The sequence below is a fragment of the Palaemon carinicauda genome, chromosome 35 (assembly GCF_036898095.1).
Source record: "Palaemon carinicauda isolate YSFRI2023 chromosome 35, ASM3689809v2, whole genome shotgun sequence".
In the NCBI taxonomy this organism is placed as follows: domain Eukaryota; kingdom Metazoa; phylum Arthropoda; class Malacostraca; order Decapoda; family Palaemonidae; genus Palaemon; species Palaemon carinicauda.
Window position 1 is genome coordinate 77254844 of NC_090759.1, and position 20000 is coordinate 77274843.

Genomic DNA, 20000 nt, shown 5'->3' on the forward strand with positions numbered 1-20000 from the left:
TACATATATACATATATACATATATACATATATATATATATATATATATATATATATATATATATATATATATATAATATGCGTGTGAAAGATAAATATACGAACTGATATAACAAAAGCATATGGCAAGTCTTCTAGAATATTCTAGAATACATGACATCAACTCTGTCAATGAAAGATTACAGAACAGTAGCTGGAAGTATAATAACCAAGAATAATAACAATATAAACACTTATATGAACCTAAAATATTGAGGTGCACAAATACATAAGGTCATCCTTGACCTTTGACCTTAACATGTATTAATTGGCGTGGATTTTCATACACCGATATATGAACCAGGTTTGAAGTATCTGTGACAACGATCTCCAAAACTATGGTCGATTACGTGATTTGAATATTTTGCTTGACCTTGACCTTTGACCTTGAACTTCCAAAATTTAATCATTTCGAGCTTTTTACATATCAGTTAATCCCTGCAAGTTTCATTACTCTACGATTAAAATTGTGGCCAGGAAGCTGTTCACAAGCAAACAAACACATACACATAAATTACAAACGCACAAAAAGGGGCTAAAACATAACCTCCTTCCAAATTCGTTGGCGGAGGTAAAAACACGAATAACACATCTAAACAACACCCGTATGCAAGAATCTAAATAAACCACAAAAAAATATAACAATTAACTTAATCAATTACATCCGGCCATAAGGACCCCTATACATGATAAAAAAAAAAAAAAAAAAAAAAAAAATAATAATAATAATAATAATAATAATAATAATGATAATAAAATTGATCCGACCCATGATCAAGTGGTCCTGCCTAGAGCAAGGTAGCTCTTCAATCACCCGTGACAACACGTGTCAATTTAGGGCATCAAGAGCTATAACCAATGGGTATGGGATGCCAACATTTAGTATTGGGGATACCCACAGGGCTAATGCATCCTTCATTGTGATGCCAGGGATGAAAATGGATCTAAATCGATTGAATTAAAAAGGATGTTGGTTAAAAGCTATGGGGTATGTATGGTAACACACATACATACATACACACATATACAGTATATATATATATATATATATATATATATATATATATATATATATATATATATATATATATATATATACAAATATATATATATATAAATATATACACACACACACACATATATATATATATATATATATATATATATATATATATATATCTTTCAAAGTGGGAATACCTTGACGTGGTGAAAAGGTATCAGCAAAGCTGCACTAGTCAGGACCACCCATACTAGTTGGTTTGCTGCGATCACTTGAAAATCTTCTCCCACCATCACCAATCCACAATAGCCACAAGTGATTTTAACTGGCCAAGCCCCAGCCATGAATTGACGTTTGAGGCCTTTGTTCTGCAGTGGACTAAAAACGTCTGCCTTCGTTATTGTTGTTGTTGTTGTTATTTTATTAATATATATATATATATATATATACATATATATATATACACATATATATTATATACAATACACACATACACATATGTATATACATATACATATATATACAGTATATATATATATATATATATATATGTACATTACATGTGTATATATATTTACACATTTATATAGGATATATATCTACATACAAACGTCAACTTATACTTGCGTGTATGTATTCCTGTATGTATGTATGTATGTATGACTTTTCTCAGTATAGAGCTCCAACCCCGACACCACTGACATTTGATAAGTTCCTTACCACGTAAATTAATTAAAATTGTCTTATTTGCCTTTTCCGGCAATCCAATAGAGTGAAAACGAAGTTGCCATTAACCTCTTGAGAAATGGCTCATCGGGAATTCATAGAAGTCCTTATGTTCGTTAAAAGGGAAGTTTGATACTGAAAGATGGTAAGTAATGAATATAATTGAGGGAACTATCAGCATGGTCTTTGGACTTAGTGAAAAGTTAATACAGAGAAAGGATGATGAAGAAATTGATCTCAGAACAGAAGATTCAATTGGAAATTGATCTCATAACAGAAGATTCAATTGGAAATTAATCTCAACAGATGACTCAATTGGAAATTGATCTCAGAACAGAAGATTCAATTGGAAATTTATCTCAGAACAGAAGAATCAATTGGAAATTGATCTCATAACAGAAGATTCAATTGGAAATTAATCTCAACAGATGACTCAATTGGAGATTGATCTCAAAACAGAAGAATCAATTGGAAATTGATCTCAGAACAGAAGAATCAATTGGAAATTGATCTCAGAACAGAAGATTCAATTGGAAATTGATCTCAGAACAGAAGATTCAAATGGAAATTGATCTCAGAACAGAAGATTCGATTGGAAATTGACCTCAGAACAGAAGATTCAATTGGAAATTGATCTCAGAACAGAAGATTCAATTGGAAATTCACCTCAGAACATAAGATTCAATTGGATATTGATCTCAGAACAGATGATTCAATTGGAAATTGATCTCAGAACAGAAGATTCAATTGGATATTGATCTCAGAACAGATGATTCAATTGGAAATTGATCTCAGAACAGACGATTCAATTGGAAATTGATCTCAGAACAGATGATTCAATTGGAAATTGATCTCAGAACAGAAGATTCAATTGGATATTGATCTCAGAACAGATGATTCTATTGGATATTGATCTCAGAACAGATGATTCAATTGGAAATTGATCTCAGAACAGATGATTCAATTGGATATTGATCTCAGAACAGATGATTCAATTGGAAATTGATCTCAGAACAGAAGATTCAATTGGAAATTGATCTCAGAACAGAAGATTCAATTGGAAATTGATCTCAGAACAGAAGATTCAATTGGAAATTAATCTCAGAACAGAAGATTCTATTGGATATTGATCTCAGAACAGATGATTCAATTGGAAATTGATCTCAGAACAGAAGATTCTATTGGATATTGATCTCAGAACAGATGATTCAATTGGAAATTGATCTCAGAACAGAAGATTCAAATGGAAATTGATCTCAGAACAGAAGATTCGATTGGAAATTGACCTCAGAACAGAAGATTCAATTGGAAATTGATCTCAGAACAGAAGATTCAATTGGAAATTGATCTCAGAACAGAAGATTCAATTGGAAATTTATCTCAGAACAGAAGATTCAAATGGAAATTGATCTCAGAACAGAAGATTCAATTGGAAATTGATCTCAGAACAGAAGAATCAATTGGAAATTGATCTCAGAACAGAAGATTCAATTGGAAATTCATCTCAGAACAGAAGAATCAATTGGAAATTGATCTCAGAACAGAAGATTCAATTGGAAATTGACCTCAGAACAGAAGATTCAATTGGAAATTGATCTCAGAACAGATGATTCAAATGGAAATTGATCTCAGAACAGAAGAATCAATTGGAAATTGATCTCAGATCAGAAGATTCAAATGGAAAGATACTACCTGGATTGAATAAGGTCCTGGTCGATACAATGAGTACCTGGTGTTGGTTGCATGGGAAGGATAGAGGCAAGAGACAGCTGATGTTGTAGTGGTGGAAGGAATTAAAGGTTTAAAGGTCACTCATGAATGGGAGAATCAAGGAAGAGGACAACACCCTGAGACAGGACAATGTCTTAGAGACTGACAATATATTAACATGATCTGCGCCCAAGCCCCTCTCCATCAAGCTAGGACCAGGGAGAACCAGGCAATGGCTGCTGATGACTAAGCAAATAGAGCTATAGACTCCCCCAAGCCCACCATCCCTAGCTCACAATAATGGTGAGGCAGCAGACACTACTCGAAACTATTAAGCTTGGGCTTGTCTCGAACTCCCGTCCAACAATTTGCCAGGCAGGGACGTTGCCAATTGCTTGAAATTACTAGGTAAAGCTGCTATCCCGAGGTGAGAAAGGCAATTGAGAGATTGAAGCCAAGACGCTGAATTATGATAGTGAAAATGGACGGACCTGACTTGATATGTGTGTTTGGATGACGGAAAATTTACAGATATTGATAAAAGGTAAAGAGACGGAAAATTTACAGATATTGATAAGAGGAAAAGAGACGGAAAATTTGCAGATATTGATAAGAGGAAAAGAGACGGAAAATTTACAGATATTGATAAGAGGAAAAGAGACGGAAAATTTACAGATATTGATAAGAGGAAAAGAGACGGAAAATTTACAGATATTGATAAGAGGAAAAGAGACGGAAAATTTACAGATATTGATAAGAGGAAAAGAGACGGAAAATTTACAGATATTGATAAGAGGAAAAGAGACGGAAAATTTACAGATATTGATAAGAGGAAAAGAGACGGAAAATTTAGATATTGATAAGAGGAAAAGAGACGGAAAATTTAGATATTGATAAGAGGAAAAGAGACGGAAAATTTACAGATATTGATAAGAGGAAAAGAGACGGAAAATTTAGATATTGATAAGAGGAAAAGAGACAGAAAATTTAGATATTGATAAGAGGAAAAGAGACGGAAAATTTTGATATTGATAAGAGGAAAAGAGACGGAAAATTTACAGATATTGATAAGAGGAAAAGAGACGGAAAATTTACAGATATTGATAAGAGGAAAAGAGACGGAAAATTTACAGATATTGATAAGAGGAAAAGAGACGGAAAATTTAGATATTGATAAGAGGAAAAGAGACGGAAAATTTAGATATTGATAAGAGGAAAAGAGACGGAAAATTTACAGATATTGATAAGAGGAAAAGAGACGGAAAATTTAGATATTGATAAGAGGAAAAGAGACAGAAAATTTAGATATTGATAAGAGGAAAAGAGACGGAAAATTTTGATATTGATAAGAGGAAAAGAGACGGAAAATTTACAGATATTGATAAGAGGAAAAGAGACGGAAAATTTACAGATATTGATAAGAGGAAAAGAGACGGAAAATTTACAGATATTGATAAGAGGAAAAGAGACGGAAAATTTACAGATATTGATAAGAGGAAAAGAGACGGAAAATTTAGATATTGATAAGAGGAAAAGAGACGGAAAATTTAGATATTGATAAGAGGAAAAGAGACGGAAAATTTACAGATATTGATAAGAGGAAAAGAGACGGAAAATTTAGATATTGATAAGAGGAAAAGAGACGGAAAATTTAGATATTGATAAGAGGAAAAGAGACGGAAAATTTACAGATATTGATAAGAGGAAAAGAGACGGAAAATTTTGATATTGATAAGAGGAAAAGAGACGGAAAATTTACAGATATTGATAAGAGGAAAAGAGACGGAAAATTTAGATATTGATAAGAGGAAAAGAGACAGAAAATTTAGATATTGATAAGAGGAAAAGAGACGGAAAATTTTGATATTGATAAGAGGAAAAGAGACGGAAAATTTACAGATATTGATAAGAGGAAAAGAGACGGAAAATTTACAGATATTGATAAGAGGAAAAGAGACGGAAAATTTACAGATATTGATAAGAGGAAAAGAGACGGAAAATTTAGATATTGATAAGAGGAAAAGAGACGGAAAATTTAGATATTGATAAGAGGAAAAGAGACGGAAAATTTACAGATATTGATAAGAGGAAAAGAGACGGAAAATTTAGATATTGATAAGAGGAAAAGAGACGGAAAATTTACAGATATTGATAAGAGGAAAAGAGACGGAAAATTTAGATATTGATAAGAGGAAAAGAGACAGAAAATTTAGATATTGATAAGAGGAAAAGAGACGGAAAATTTTGATATTGATAAGAGGAAAAGAGACGGAAAATTTACAGATATTGATAAGAGGAAAAGAGACGGAAAATTTACAGATATTGATAAGAGGAAAAGAGACGGAAAATTTACAGATATTGATAAGAGGAAAAGAGACGGAAAATTTAGATATTGATAAGAGGAAAAGAGACGGAAAATTTAGATATTGATAAGAGGAAAAGAGACGGAAAATTTACAGATATTGATAAGAGGAAAAGAGACGGAAAATTTAGATATTGATAAGAGGAAAAGAGACGGAAAATTTACAGATATTGATAAGAGGAAAAGAGACGGAAAATTTAGATATTGATAAGAGGAAAAGAGACAGAAAATTTAGATATTGATAAGAGGAAAAGAGACGGAAAATTTTGATATTGATAAGAGGAAAAGAGACGGAAAATTTACAGATATTGATAAGAGGAAAAGAGACGGAAAATTTACAGATATTGATAAGAGGAAAAGAGACGGAAAATTTACAGATATTGATAAGAGGAAAAGAGACGGAAAATTTACAGATATTGATAAGAGGAAAAGAGACGGAAAATTTAGATATTGATAAGAGGAAAAGAGACGGAAAATTTAGATATTGATAAGAGGAAAAGAGACGGAAAATTTACAGATATTGATAAGAGGAAAAGAGACGGAAAATTTAGATATTGATAAGAGGAAAAGAGACAGAAAATTTAGATATTGATAAGAGGAAAAGAGACGGAAAATTTTGATATTGATAAGAGGAAAAGAGACGGAAAATTTACAGATATTGATAAGAGGAAAAGAGACGGAAAATTTACAGATATTGATAAGAGGAAAAGAGACGGAAAATTTACAGATATTGATAAGAGGAAAAGAGACGGAAAATTTAGATATTGATAAGAGGAAAAGAGACGGAAAATTTAGATATTGATAAGAGGAAAAGAGACGGAAAATTTACAGATATTGATAAGAGGAAAAGAGACGGAAAATTTAGATATTGATAAGAGGAAAAGAGACGGAAAATTTTGATATTGATAAGAGGAAAAGAGACGGAAAATTTAGATATTGATAAGAGGAAAAGAGACGGAAAATTTAGATATTGATAAGAGGAAAAGAGACGGAAAATTTTGATATTGATAAGAGGAAAAGAGACGGAAAATTTACAGATATTGATAAGAGGAAAAGAGACGGAAAATTTACAGATATTGATAAGAGGAAAAGAGACGGAAAATTTACAGATATTGATAAGAGGAAAAGAGACGGAAAATTTACAGATATTGATAAGAGGAAAAGAGACGGAAAATTTACAGATATTGATAAGAGGAAAAGAGACAGAAAATTTAGATATTGATAAGAGGAAAAGAGACGGAAAATTTTGATATTGATAAGAGGAAAAGAGACGGAAAATTTACAGATATTGATAAGAGGAAAAGAGACGGAAAATTTACAGATATTGATAAGAGGAAAAGAGACGGAAAATTTACAGATATTGATAAGAGGAAAAGAGACGGAAAATTTACAGATATTGATAAGAGGAAAAGAGACGGAAAATTTACAGATATTGATAAGAGGAAAAGAGACGGAAAATTTACAGATATTGATAAGAGGAAAAGGTCCTAAGAGGTAACAGTGAAAAATAATATGGGTATAATGTTAGTACAGTACAACCATGAGGGATTATTAAAGTAACAATAAGACTAATAATAACATTACAAAATGTGAAGTTACGTAAAGTGACTAGCAGATTTGCGTGGGTGATAGAAAAACTGATTTTAACAACCACACTCAATGAAGAGACAAGAATAAAAGCACATATAACCATGGGTAACATGTAGAGAATAAGGACCGTGAAACTATCAGCAAATCTATCCTCGTCCATCATAGTGACAGATTTTAAAACACCAAAGAAGCAAGCGGGTAGCAGCAGAACAAAATAAGGGTCAAATAATGGTTCGCAGCCAACTTGAAATACATTACTGTATACGCCTAAATGTAAATAAACAGGGTAGCATATTTTTCATAAATATATATACAGTATATGTATGTGTATATATGTGTATATATATATATATATATATATGTGTGTGTGTATATATATATATATATATATATATATGTGTGTGTGTGTGTGTAACAAAAATGTATATATCCGATCATTCACCTCATTTTATACATATCGTATTAATCATAAATTTAAGAGTTTCATCAATACCCCCAAACAAAAACATCAATAAATAATAAGAAACAATATTTTTTTAAGCTCGACCGACAGAACTTTAAACAAAGACAGGAATAAGATGGCAGAGAGAGAGAGAGAGAGAGAGAGAGAGAGAGAGAGAGAGGCAGTGAGGGCACATTGTCTGGGTATAAAAGACCCGGACAATGCACACTCACCACAGAAGAATGAGAACATTACCTAGCTTGGCATGTCTGGGTCACTAAACAGAACGGTTGAAATGAGAATTACAATACTATTAAAATGACAGTTGGTTAAACTATAATGACAGTTGATCATACTATAATGCCAGATGGTCAAACTATCAAAATGACCGTCAAACTAATTTATAATGACAGATGGTCAAACTATCAAAATGACCGTCAAACTATAATGACAGTTGGTCAAACTATAATGACAGTTGGTCAAAGTATTAAAATGACAGTTGGTTAAAGTAGTTGGTCAAACTATAATGACAGTTGGTCAAACTACTACAATGACAGTTGGTCAACCTATTAAAATGATGGTCAAACTATCAAAATGACAGTTGGTCAAACTATTAAAATGACAGTTGGTCAAACTACTAAAATGACAGTTGGTCAAACTATTAAAATGATGGTCAAACTATCAAAAAGACAGTTGGTCAAACTAATAAAATGAGTTGTTAAACTATAATGACAGTTGGTCAAACTAATAAAATTACATTTTAAAACTATAATGACAGTTGGTCAAACTAACAAAATGACACTTTTAAACTATAATGACAGTTGGTCAAACTAATAAAATGACAGTTGTTAAACTATACTGACAGTTGGTCAAACTAATAAAATGACAGTTATTAAAGTATAATGACAGTTGGTCAACCTAATAAAATGACAGTTATTAAAGTATAATGACAGTTGGTCAAACTAATAAAATGATAGTTGTTAAACTATAATGACAGTTGGTCAAACTAATAAAATGACAGTTATTAAACTATAATGACAGTTGGTCAAACTAATAAAATGACAATTGTTACACTATAATGACAGTTGGTCAAACTAATACAATGACAATTGTTAAACTATAATGACAGTTGGTCAAACTATGACAGTTGGTCAAACTATTAAAATGATAGTTGGTCAAACTATCATAATGACAGTTGGTAAACTAAAATGACAGTTGGTCAAACTATGACAGTTGGTCAAACTATTAAAAGGACAGTTGGTCAAACTATCATAATGACAGTTAGTCAAACTATTATAATAAGAATAAATTAAAGCAGTTGTTTATTAAAAATTCGGTCAATATCAAATTAACAGTTGATTAAAAATTCAAATCCCGATTCGAAGAAAATAACAATCGTATGAAATAATTCTAAATTAATTTAACTGACAGCTGTTTAATTAAATTCTAAATTACTTTAACCTAAAGCTGTTTAACCAAATTCTAAATCAATTTAACCTAAATCTGTTTAACCAAATTCTAAATTAATTCAACCTACAGCTGTTTAACCAAATTCTACATCAGTTTAACCGAGAGCTGTTTAACCAAATTCTAAATCAATTTAACCAAAATCTAAATCAGTTTAAACGGGAGCTGTTTAACCAAATTCTAAATCAGTTTAACCGAGAGCTGTTTAACCAAATTATAAATAAATTTAACCTAAATCTGTTTAACCAAATTCTAAATCAGTTTAACCTAAATCTGTTTAACCAAATTCTAAATTAATCTAACCCAAAGCTGTTTAACCAAATTCTAAATCAGTTTAACCGGGAGCTGTTTAAACAAATTCTAAATAAATTTAAACGAAAACTGTTTAACCAAATTCCAATTCAGTTTAACCAAATTCTCAAGCAACTAAACTGACAGCTGTTAAACCAAATTCTAAATCAGTTTAACCAAATTCTAAATCAGTTTAACCAAGAGCTGTTTAACCAGATTCTAAATCAATTCAACTGACAGCTGTTTAACCAAATTCTGAATCAGTTTAACCAAAATCTTGATCAATTTAACCGAGAGGTGTTTAACCAAATTCTAAATCAGTTTAACCAAAATCTAGATCAATTAAACTGACAGCTGTTTAACCAAATTCTAAATCAAATAAACTGAGTCTATAAAAAAAATTGAAAGTATTAATAAATCTAAAAGGACTGATATGAATACGACACATACGACATAATCTCAGCGGTGAAAGTTGGTCTTAGAGAAAAGCTAAGATCAATAGAAAATTATAAACACTGTTTAGTAAAGTAGATATTCTTACGATTTAAAGAGAGCCGGAACAGAGGTAAGGCATTCGGATAATAAGTAGGCGCTTAAACTCTTTTAAGTAGTTCCTTCAATAGTCTGGGGTTCGAGTCAGTGGCTCCTAAGCTAATGAGAAAATAAAATGTGAAGGAAAATTATAAACAATGTTTAGTAAAGTAGATATTCTCACGATTTAAAGAGAGCCGGAACAGAGGTAAGGCATTCGAATAAAAAGTAGGTGCTTAAACTCTTTTAAGTAGTTCCTTCAATAGTCTGGGGTTCGAGTCAGTGGCTCCTAGGCTAATCTGGCCAACTGGCATTGATTTAGTACAAGTTTCATTAAATGGGAGTCGGAGATTTACGAGGAGAGGTCGACGGCTCGGGGTCACTAAATCAAGAGTGGAAGTCTGGCAGAATAGCCCTGCTATTGAGAATGGCAGTATCGAGAATGACGGTATTAAGAATGATAGTATCAAAAATGGCAGTATTAAGAATGATAGTATCAAGAATGGCAGTATCGAGAATGATAGTATCAAGAATGGCAGTATCAAGAATGATAGTATCAAAAATGGCAGTATCGAGAATGATGGTATCGAGAATGACAGTATTAAGAATGATAGTATTAAGAATGACAGTATTAAGAATGATAGTATCAAGAATGGCAGTATCGAGAATGATAGTACTGTATTGAGAAGGACACTATTGAGAATGACAGTCTTGAGAATGGCAGTATTAAGAATGATAGTATCAAGAATGGCAGTATCGAGAATGGTAGTATTGGAAAGGACACTATTGAGAATGACAGTCTTGAGAATGATGGTCTCGAGAATGATAGTATTCAGAATGAGAAGTGTTGAGAATGATGGTATCGAGAATGACAGTATCGAGAATGATGGTATCGAGAATGACAGTATTAAGAATGATAGTATCAAGAATGGCAGTATCGAGAATGATAGTATTGAGGACACTATTGAGAATGTCAGGTCTTAAGAATGATGGTATCGAGAATGATAGTATTCAGAATGACAGTATCGAGAATGATAGTATCGAGAATGATAGTATTGAGAAGGACACTATTGAGAATGTCAGTCTTGAGAATGATGGTATCGAGAATGAGAGTATTGAGAATGAGAGTATTGAGAATGACAGTATTGAGAACGATGGTCTTGAGAATAATAGTATCGTGAATGATAGTATTGAGAATGACAGTATCGAGAATGACAGTATTGAGAACGATGGTCTTGAGAATGATAGTATCGAGAATGACAGTATTGAGGATTTATAGTATCCACAATGATGGAATCGAGAATGACAGTGCTGATAATGAATACAAATGCAATACCAATCCCACTGTCTTTACGATTATAACAATATATAATATAGATTAACAAAGATAATCAATGCCAGATTAACAAGAGAATTCAAAAAGATTGGAGGATCTAAAATTAGAATCACAATTCTATGAAATATGACATTAATAAAATAAACTATAGGGGAACTCAGTAGAGGGAAGACCTCCACCACGGCAGCTTATTTCTCGACATTTTCCTCGACTTTTGTGGGCGGAGCTTCATTGTCCACAAACCTTATACATATGTGACGGATTCCACCTCTTCGAACAGTTTCGCAAGCAGGTTCGAAAACCCGGTTCGACGAACAGTTCGACCGTGTAAAGTCCGCTTTAGAATAACACTTAATGAGAGAAACATCGGGTCAAGTAAAGCAGTATTTACACGATCGAACGGTTCGTCGAACCGGGTTGACGAACCTGCTTGTCAAACGGTTCGAAAAAGGGGAGGCAGCCACAACTGCATAAGGTTTGAAGACAATGAAGCGCCGCCCACAAAAGTCAGGCGAGAACAGACTTTCTTCGAACCGTTCGACGAACGTGTTCGACAACCAAATACCCAGTTCACATGGTCGAACATCACTTCAAACACTTGCCTGTCGAACCACGTTCGATGAACCGTGCTTTGGGTGTTATTGGTACAAAAAAAAAATAAAATAAAAAAAAAACTTAATTTCATCGAAATTCTCCGTAAAAATATACTGTCCTAAAAAAGAGAGAGAGAGAGAGAGAGAGAGAGAGAGAGAGAGAGAGAGAGAGAGATAAAAAAATCATAATTTTATCGAAATTCTCCGTAAAAATATACTATTCCCAGCCGTATTTCAGTAAAATACAGGCGACCGTAATTTTTACCCTAGATTATTATTATCTTTTATGGATTGGTGAGCGTAATATCACTCCTTTACGACAATATATCCGTTTTTAAAACGTTTAAACAGGCATTAACAAAGGCTCAAGGTCAACGCCATCAGTGATATAATAGCTTAGAACATCAGGATATGGTGGCGAGTTACAAGCTTTATCCTTATGGTGAGTGGCAGGATCAGGATATATAATCAATCCTCGTGTGAAATACGAATCCCGAAACGGATGTGATGAGAGAGAGAGAGAGAGAGAGAGAGATGTAAGCTATGATTTGCAAATTTTCAGAGGTATAATTTTACAAATATTTAGGAAGATATGATTACAATTATTCCTAGAGAGAGAGAGAGAGAGAGAGAGAGAGAGAGAGAGAGAGAACTGTGAATCTTCAGAGATAGAATATTCCAAATATTTAGAGGAATATTATTACAACTTCTCCTAATGAGGGATAAACAAAAATCAATATTTCACAGCGAGACAAAATAAATATATACAGTAAATTTTCGAGAGAGAGAGAGAGAGAGAGAGAGAGAGAGAGAGAGAGAGAGAATTATAAATTTTTATTGGGACAATATGAAGATATACGGTAATAAAAATAAATTTTCGAGAAAGAGAGGGAGAGAGAGAGAGAGAGAGGGGGGGGGCTTAAAATTACAAATTCTAAGAATATATGAATACAACAAATTTTTGAGAGAGAGAGAGAGAGAGAGAGAGAGAGAGAGAGAGAGAGAGAGATTACATTTATACCTATCTTCCAATTACCCAATGACACAATGCCCCGCACACACCTTGTTAAAGCAAAGCTTCACAAATTTTTCAAATAAGTTGCAAACGTTCAATGTCACAATATCCACTCCACCACCACTACCCCCGTCCCCGTCACCTACAGCATGTTTCTATGGAAACCGCAAACCAAGAATCATACTTATTTCAAGCGTCAATTCTTGCGGGAAAAAATATAGAATGTTCAGTCCAAAAATCGGGATATGATGAATCTGAACATTAGTTTGGGGATTATTTAATGTATAGAATTATGTATTTATGTAATATACTGTATTATTGAAATCAGCATGATGAATGATTTAGAGTATCATTATCATCATCTCTTTATTATTATTATTATTATTATTATTATTATTGTTATTATTATTATTATTATTATTATCATTACAAGCTACGCTACAACCCTAGTTGGAAAAGCAAGATGCTATAAGCCCAAGGGCTCCAACAGTTAAAAATAGTCCAGTGAGGAAAGGAAACAAGGAAATAAACTAGAAGAGAAGTGATGAACAAACAAAATAAAAACATTTTAAGAACAGTAACACCATTAAATTAGATATCGGAGTTACAAACACGTTCTTGGTTACAAACAGAACTTGAGGGATAAATCTAATGGATCAACAACAGCATTATTATTATTATTATTATTATTATTATTATTATTATTATTATTATTATTATTATTATTACAAGCTAAGCTACAACCCTAGTTGGAAAAGCAGGATGCTATAAGCCCAGGGGCCCCAACAGGGATAATAGCCCAATGAAGAAAGGAAACAAGGAAAAATCAAATATTTTAAGAACGGTATTATTAAAATATATATCTCCTATATAAACTATAAAAAATTTAACAAAACAAGAGGAAGAGAAATAAAATAGAATAGTGTGCCCGAGTGTACCCTCAAGCAAGAGAACTCATATGATCAACGCCCAAGCCCCTTCTTCACCTAAGCTCTGACCAGGGAAGACCAGGCAATGGCAACTGATTACTCAACAGGTAGACCCCAACTCCAATTGATTATTCTACAGGTCTATCTAATCCCTATCTATCTAAAATATAAAAAATTAGGTCAACAACAAATCAAGCAAATATCACTGTTTGTGTATCGCTACCACAAAATAATGAAAGGCTTAATGACCCTATATTGTGTATATATACTCAACAGTAACACAACAACAACATCACCAAAAATAATGTGGCCTTATTGGCTACGTCTCAGCATGGTGATCGCCAGACGGGGGTTCGAGTCCCACTCAAACTCGTTAGTTCCTTTAGTGTCTGCAACTTCACCCTCCGTGTGAGCTTAAGATGGTCTATCTGCTGAGTTATCAGCAGCCATTACCTGGCCCTCTTTGGTTCTAGCTTGGGTGGAGGGGCTTGGGGGCTGATCATATGATATATGGTCAGTCTCTAGGGCAAGGTCACTATCCCTTGTCTCTGCCCTTCATGAGCAGCCTTTAAACCTTTAAGAGAAACTTAGTCACATCAATAGCACTTGCATCTCCAAGGCAGACTAAATATTACTTCTATCAGAGCGCCAAAAAAAAAAAAATACTCTTGCTTAAGGCAAGGTCACTGTCCCTTGCCTCTGCCCTTCATGAGCGGCCTTTAAACCTTTAAGAGAAACTTCCGTCACATCAATAGCCCTTGAATCTCCAACACAGACTAAATATTATTTCCATCAGAGCGCCAAAAAAAAAAAACTCTTGCTCAAGTCAAGGTCACTGTCCCTTGTCTCTGCCATTCATGAGCGGCCTTTAAACCTTTAAGAGAAACTTGGTCACATCAACAGCACTTGCATCTCCAACAGAGACTAAATATTACTTCCATCAGAGCGCCAAAAAAAAAAAAAAAAAAAAAAAAACTGCGTCCGGGTCCTCTCAAAACTTGAATGAAAGCTCAAGGCCAAGTGGAAGGCCTCCCTCAGGATATCTTCAACATTCAGTCCCAGATTGTTTAGTTTCTCAGCTCAAGTGTAAAATAATAATTGGGATGACTACCACAATTTCTTTTATGGTAAAATCAATTAAAAATTAACTGGGAAAGGATAAAATTGCTTGTATGGAATTATATATTTGACAAAAAATTTCAAAACTCTCGAATTGACATGAAATAGTAAAATCAATTAAAATGTTCTTAAGTTAAAAAAAATACATAATGTATATATAAACAGTATACTATAAATATATATATATATATATACATACATATATATATATATATATATATACATATACAGTATATTTGTATATATATATATACATATATATATATATACTGTATATATATACATATACAGTATATGTGTATATATATATGTATGTATATACATATACAGTATATGTGTATATATATATGTATGTATATACATATATACGTATATATATATATATATATATACAAATATATATATATATATATATATGTATATATATATATATATATATATTTATCTGTATGTATATATATATATATATATATTTATCTGTATGTATCTATATATATATATATATATATACTGTGTATATATATCAATATACATACATATATATATATATATATATACATATATATATATATATATATATACATACATATGCTCACACAAACAGACATAGATCCACCGTCCGACAACCTAACAGTACAAAATTTCGCCAAAATTTCGCCGACAAGTATGGCCCGACCAAACTACAGATGGCGTTGAACTTACAAAAGCAAACGATCTTCGGTCTGCGTGTAAACCGAATCGAGACCACCTGACACGTCTCCAAGCAGGAAACGTGAGTGTTTGCGAAACAATAAACAAGAAATGAACAAGAATCATTCTTTTACCGAGAAGAAACTCGAGTGGGAGAGGATGCTGAACTGGATTGCTTGGATTGAGAATTTTGAGTTTGGCAAATATAGTTGCTGGGGCCTGGGAGATCATTCAGCACCGAGGTGCGACTCGGGAAATACTCAACAGCTGCTTTATGAAAGTAGAGGGGCATATTAGAGCGCAAACCTCCGTCGCGCCAGCTTAATTCTTGACCCTGACCTTGACCTTTGACCTTACTGTGTATTAATTGACGTGGATTTTCATACAATCAATTATGAACCAAGTTTGATGTCCCTGTGACAAAGATGTCCAAACTCATGGCTGATTACGTGAATTGGACATTTTGCTTGACTGTGACATTGACCTTTGACGTTGACCTTCCAAAATTTAATCATTTCCGGATTGTTACATAACACTTAACCGCCGCGGGATTCATTACTCTAAGATTAAAATTGTGGGCAGGAAGCTGTTCACAAACAAACACACAAACAGGGGCGAAAACATAACCTCCTTCCAACTTCATTGGCGGAGGTAATAGAAGTCGAATGGGTTAGGATAGTTTGAAGAAAAGACTAAAAGGTAGGTGGCCTATTGGAAACGTCCCTGGCTGGCGATCTGCCGGACTGGGGTTCGAGTTCCGCTAAAGCTCGATAGCTTCTTGTAGTGTCTGGAACCTTTATCTTTGTGAGCTAAGAATGTAGCTGGGATTGAGGGCGCATATAGATCTACCTGCTGAGTCATCAGCAGCCATTGCCTGACCCTCCCTGGTGCTAACTTGGGTAGAGGGGGCTTGACTTGGGTTAGTGTCTATGGCTTTTTCCTGCTTGGGCATTGTCAGTCCCTTGTCTGTCATTCATGAGTGACCTTTAAACTTTAAACAAGGAGTCACAGTGACGCTGTACAACCCCTTATGCATTACCTACAGTGCACAACGAAAGGTACACTGACGGCACTTAGCCTCCTTTGTGGCAATTCGTGAAGAATCAAAACAATTGTTTTGTTTTTGCACTGATATCTTTAACAATAATACTTTGAAATTCATAAAAACACGGTGATGTTATTTTGCCAATATTCACAAATTGTAATTTAAACTTAAAAATTTGCATTAAAAAACGGTAATGTTATTTTGCCAATATTCACAAATTATGATTTGCACTGTTAAAAATTTGCATTAAAAAAACGGTAAAAATCCTTGAATAAATTATGCCAAACATTTACTATTTTAAAAACGGATATATTGACGTAAAGGGGTGATATTACGGTCACCAACCCGTAAAAGATTATAACTAAGTATGGTAAAATTACGGTCGCTTTTATTTTACTGAAATACGGCTGAGAACAGTATATTTTTACGGAGAATTTCCGATTCAAATTACGGAGGTAAATGCGTGATATTACGGTCACCAACCCGTAAAAGATTAAAAGATAGTATGGTAAAATTACGGTCGCCTGTATTTTACTGAAATACGGCTGAGAACAGTATTATTATTATTATTATTATTATTATTATTATTATTATTATTATTATTATCATTATATTTTTTTATTATTATTATTATCATTATTATTGTTAATAAATTTAAAATTATTATTATTATTATTATTAATAATTTTAAAATAATAATAATTATTATTATTATTATTATTATTATTATTATTATTACTTTATTATTATTAATATTATTATTATTATTATTATAAATTATTTTTATTATTATTATTATTATTATTATTATTATTATTATTATTATTATTATTATTATTATTATCATTATAATTACGATTAAAATTACGATTTTTTTCAGCATTGTAGTTATGGCATACCCGACGCCAGAGAGATGACCTTGTCATCTTGTATTTCAGAGCTGCAAATGTTTAGGAATAGATCCTCTTGTATTGCAGTTCTATAAATCTTCCCACATGGAGATGAACGGACTCGTGATCAAGGCTTTGTTTTATTGGTAATTTGACAATTTTGGGAATTTCAAAAAAAAAAAAAATGGTATTTCATAACAATTTTGGGAATTTCATAACAATTTTTGGAAATCTGAGGAGTGAATAAATTTTGAGAATATTTAGAAATGGTTAAAAGTTGCAATTTTTCTTTTTTTACTGATGAATGAATTTTGAACAAAACTTACAAATGGATATATTTTGCGAATTTTACTAAAGGACGAATTCTGTACAAAATTTAAGAAGATAAATTTTGCGAATTTTTACCAATGGGTGAATCTTGTACAAATTTTAGAAATTCATAAAATTTGCAATTTTTACTAATGAATGAATTTCGTATAAAACTTACGAATGGATAAACTTGCGAATTTTACTGATGGACGAATTTTATACAAAATTTAAAGGGATGAATTTTGCGAATTTTTACTAATGGGTGAATTTTGTAAAATATTTAGCAATTCATAAATTTTGCAATTACTTTTGCTGATGAATGAATTTGGTACAAAACTTAAAAATTGATAAATTTTGCGAATTTTTACTAATGGATGAATTTTCTACAAAATTTGGAAATTTAAAAAATTTGTAAAGTAATGATGCTATAATCTTTTTTTTTTTATTATCATCCAATGTCTAAATTTTCACAAATTTCAGGATTGGGTAAACTTCAAGAATTAAAAAAAGATATATATATATATATATATATATATATATATAGTTTGCAAATATCTAAGAATGGGAAAAAATGAAAACCGAGGAGAAAACTTATGGAAATATCACAATTATGATTATTTTTTAAATACCTAGAAATAAAAAAAAATTGCTACTGTTTGGGGAGCGAAATTCTGTATATATAGTTTAATTGATAAATTTTGCGAGAATTAAGAAAAGTATTTCAAATGTTAAGAATTCTTGCGAATTAATAAATTTTACAAATAATAAAGAATGGATGAATTTTTTAAATATATATACAGTATATATATATATATATATATATATATTGTATATATACTTACACATATACTGTATATATTATATATGCATAGATATAAAGTATATATATATATATATATATATATATACTGTGCATATATATAATCTATATACTATTAATAACAATAACTACTGTTACAATGGATTTATAAATTTGGAATATATAGCCCAGCACTGAGGCTCGCGAAGTCATTCAACGCCCAATTATAACTCACGGAAAACAAACAATTCCAATATAAGGTAAAAATTCAGATAAGGTTGGAAGGCAAGAAACAAGAAAGGAAGTAAGAAGTAGAGGGATAAAAAGCAGGTGCAGCTAGTGGCTGAAAGGACAGCTGCCAAGGCCATTAAGTAGAGCCTACAGTGCACAGCGCGAGGAGCACTGGAGGCGCTACCACCCTGAAGAGAGTGATGGTTTTATAAAATTTCCAGGTGAAGATGATTTAAGTTCTGGAGTTGGTTTCTTATTTTGATAAACTTAGATTAATATCTCGTTTCTCATTCCTCTTGTTATTGATTAAACAGCTCAAGATAGAGACGACGGGCGAAATCTAACCGAGGCCCTTTGCGTCAATAGGCGTAGGAGATGATGATGATCCTCTTATTCATTTAAGTTTTTATAGTTTATATGTGAAAGATTTATTTTAATGTTATTATTATTCTTAAAGTTCTCTTGTAGTTTATTTCCTTATTTCCTTTCCTCACTGTGCTATTTTCCCTGTTGGGGCCATTGGGCTTATGGCATTCAGCTTTTCCAAAAAGGGTTGTAGCTTAGATAATAATAATAATAATAATAATAATAATAATAATAATAATAATAATAATAATAATAACAAAACAGTCCGCAATTAAATCTACTACACAAAACCCCATACGGGAAATTGAATTCAGTGTTAATAACAAAAGGAGGAAACAGGTGTTTTAAGAGAGAGAGAGAGAGAGAGAGAGAGAGAGAGAGAGAGAGAGAATGTATTTTGTTATATGCCTACAACAATCAAGCCTGAAAATGTCTCAAAACAGTTGAGAGACAACTAAAAAGAAATTGAGAGAGAGAGAGAGAGAGAGAGAGAGAGAGAGAGAGAATGTATTTTGTTATA

At 32.2% G+C, this 20000-nt stretch overlaps 1 protein-coding gene across 1 annotated transcript in view; it reads right to left on the reverse strand.

Moving 5' to 3' along the window:
- LOC137627897 (zinc-regulated GTPase metalloprotein activator 1-like) overlaps positions 1-20000 on the reverse strand; it is a 159716-nt gene that overhangs the window by 96493 nt on the left and 43223 nt on the right. The gene's annotated exons all lie outside the window — the stretch shown is intronic.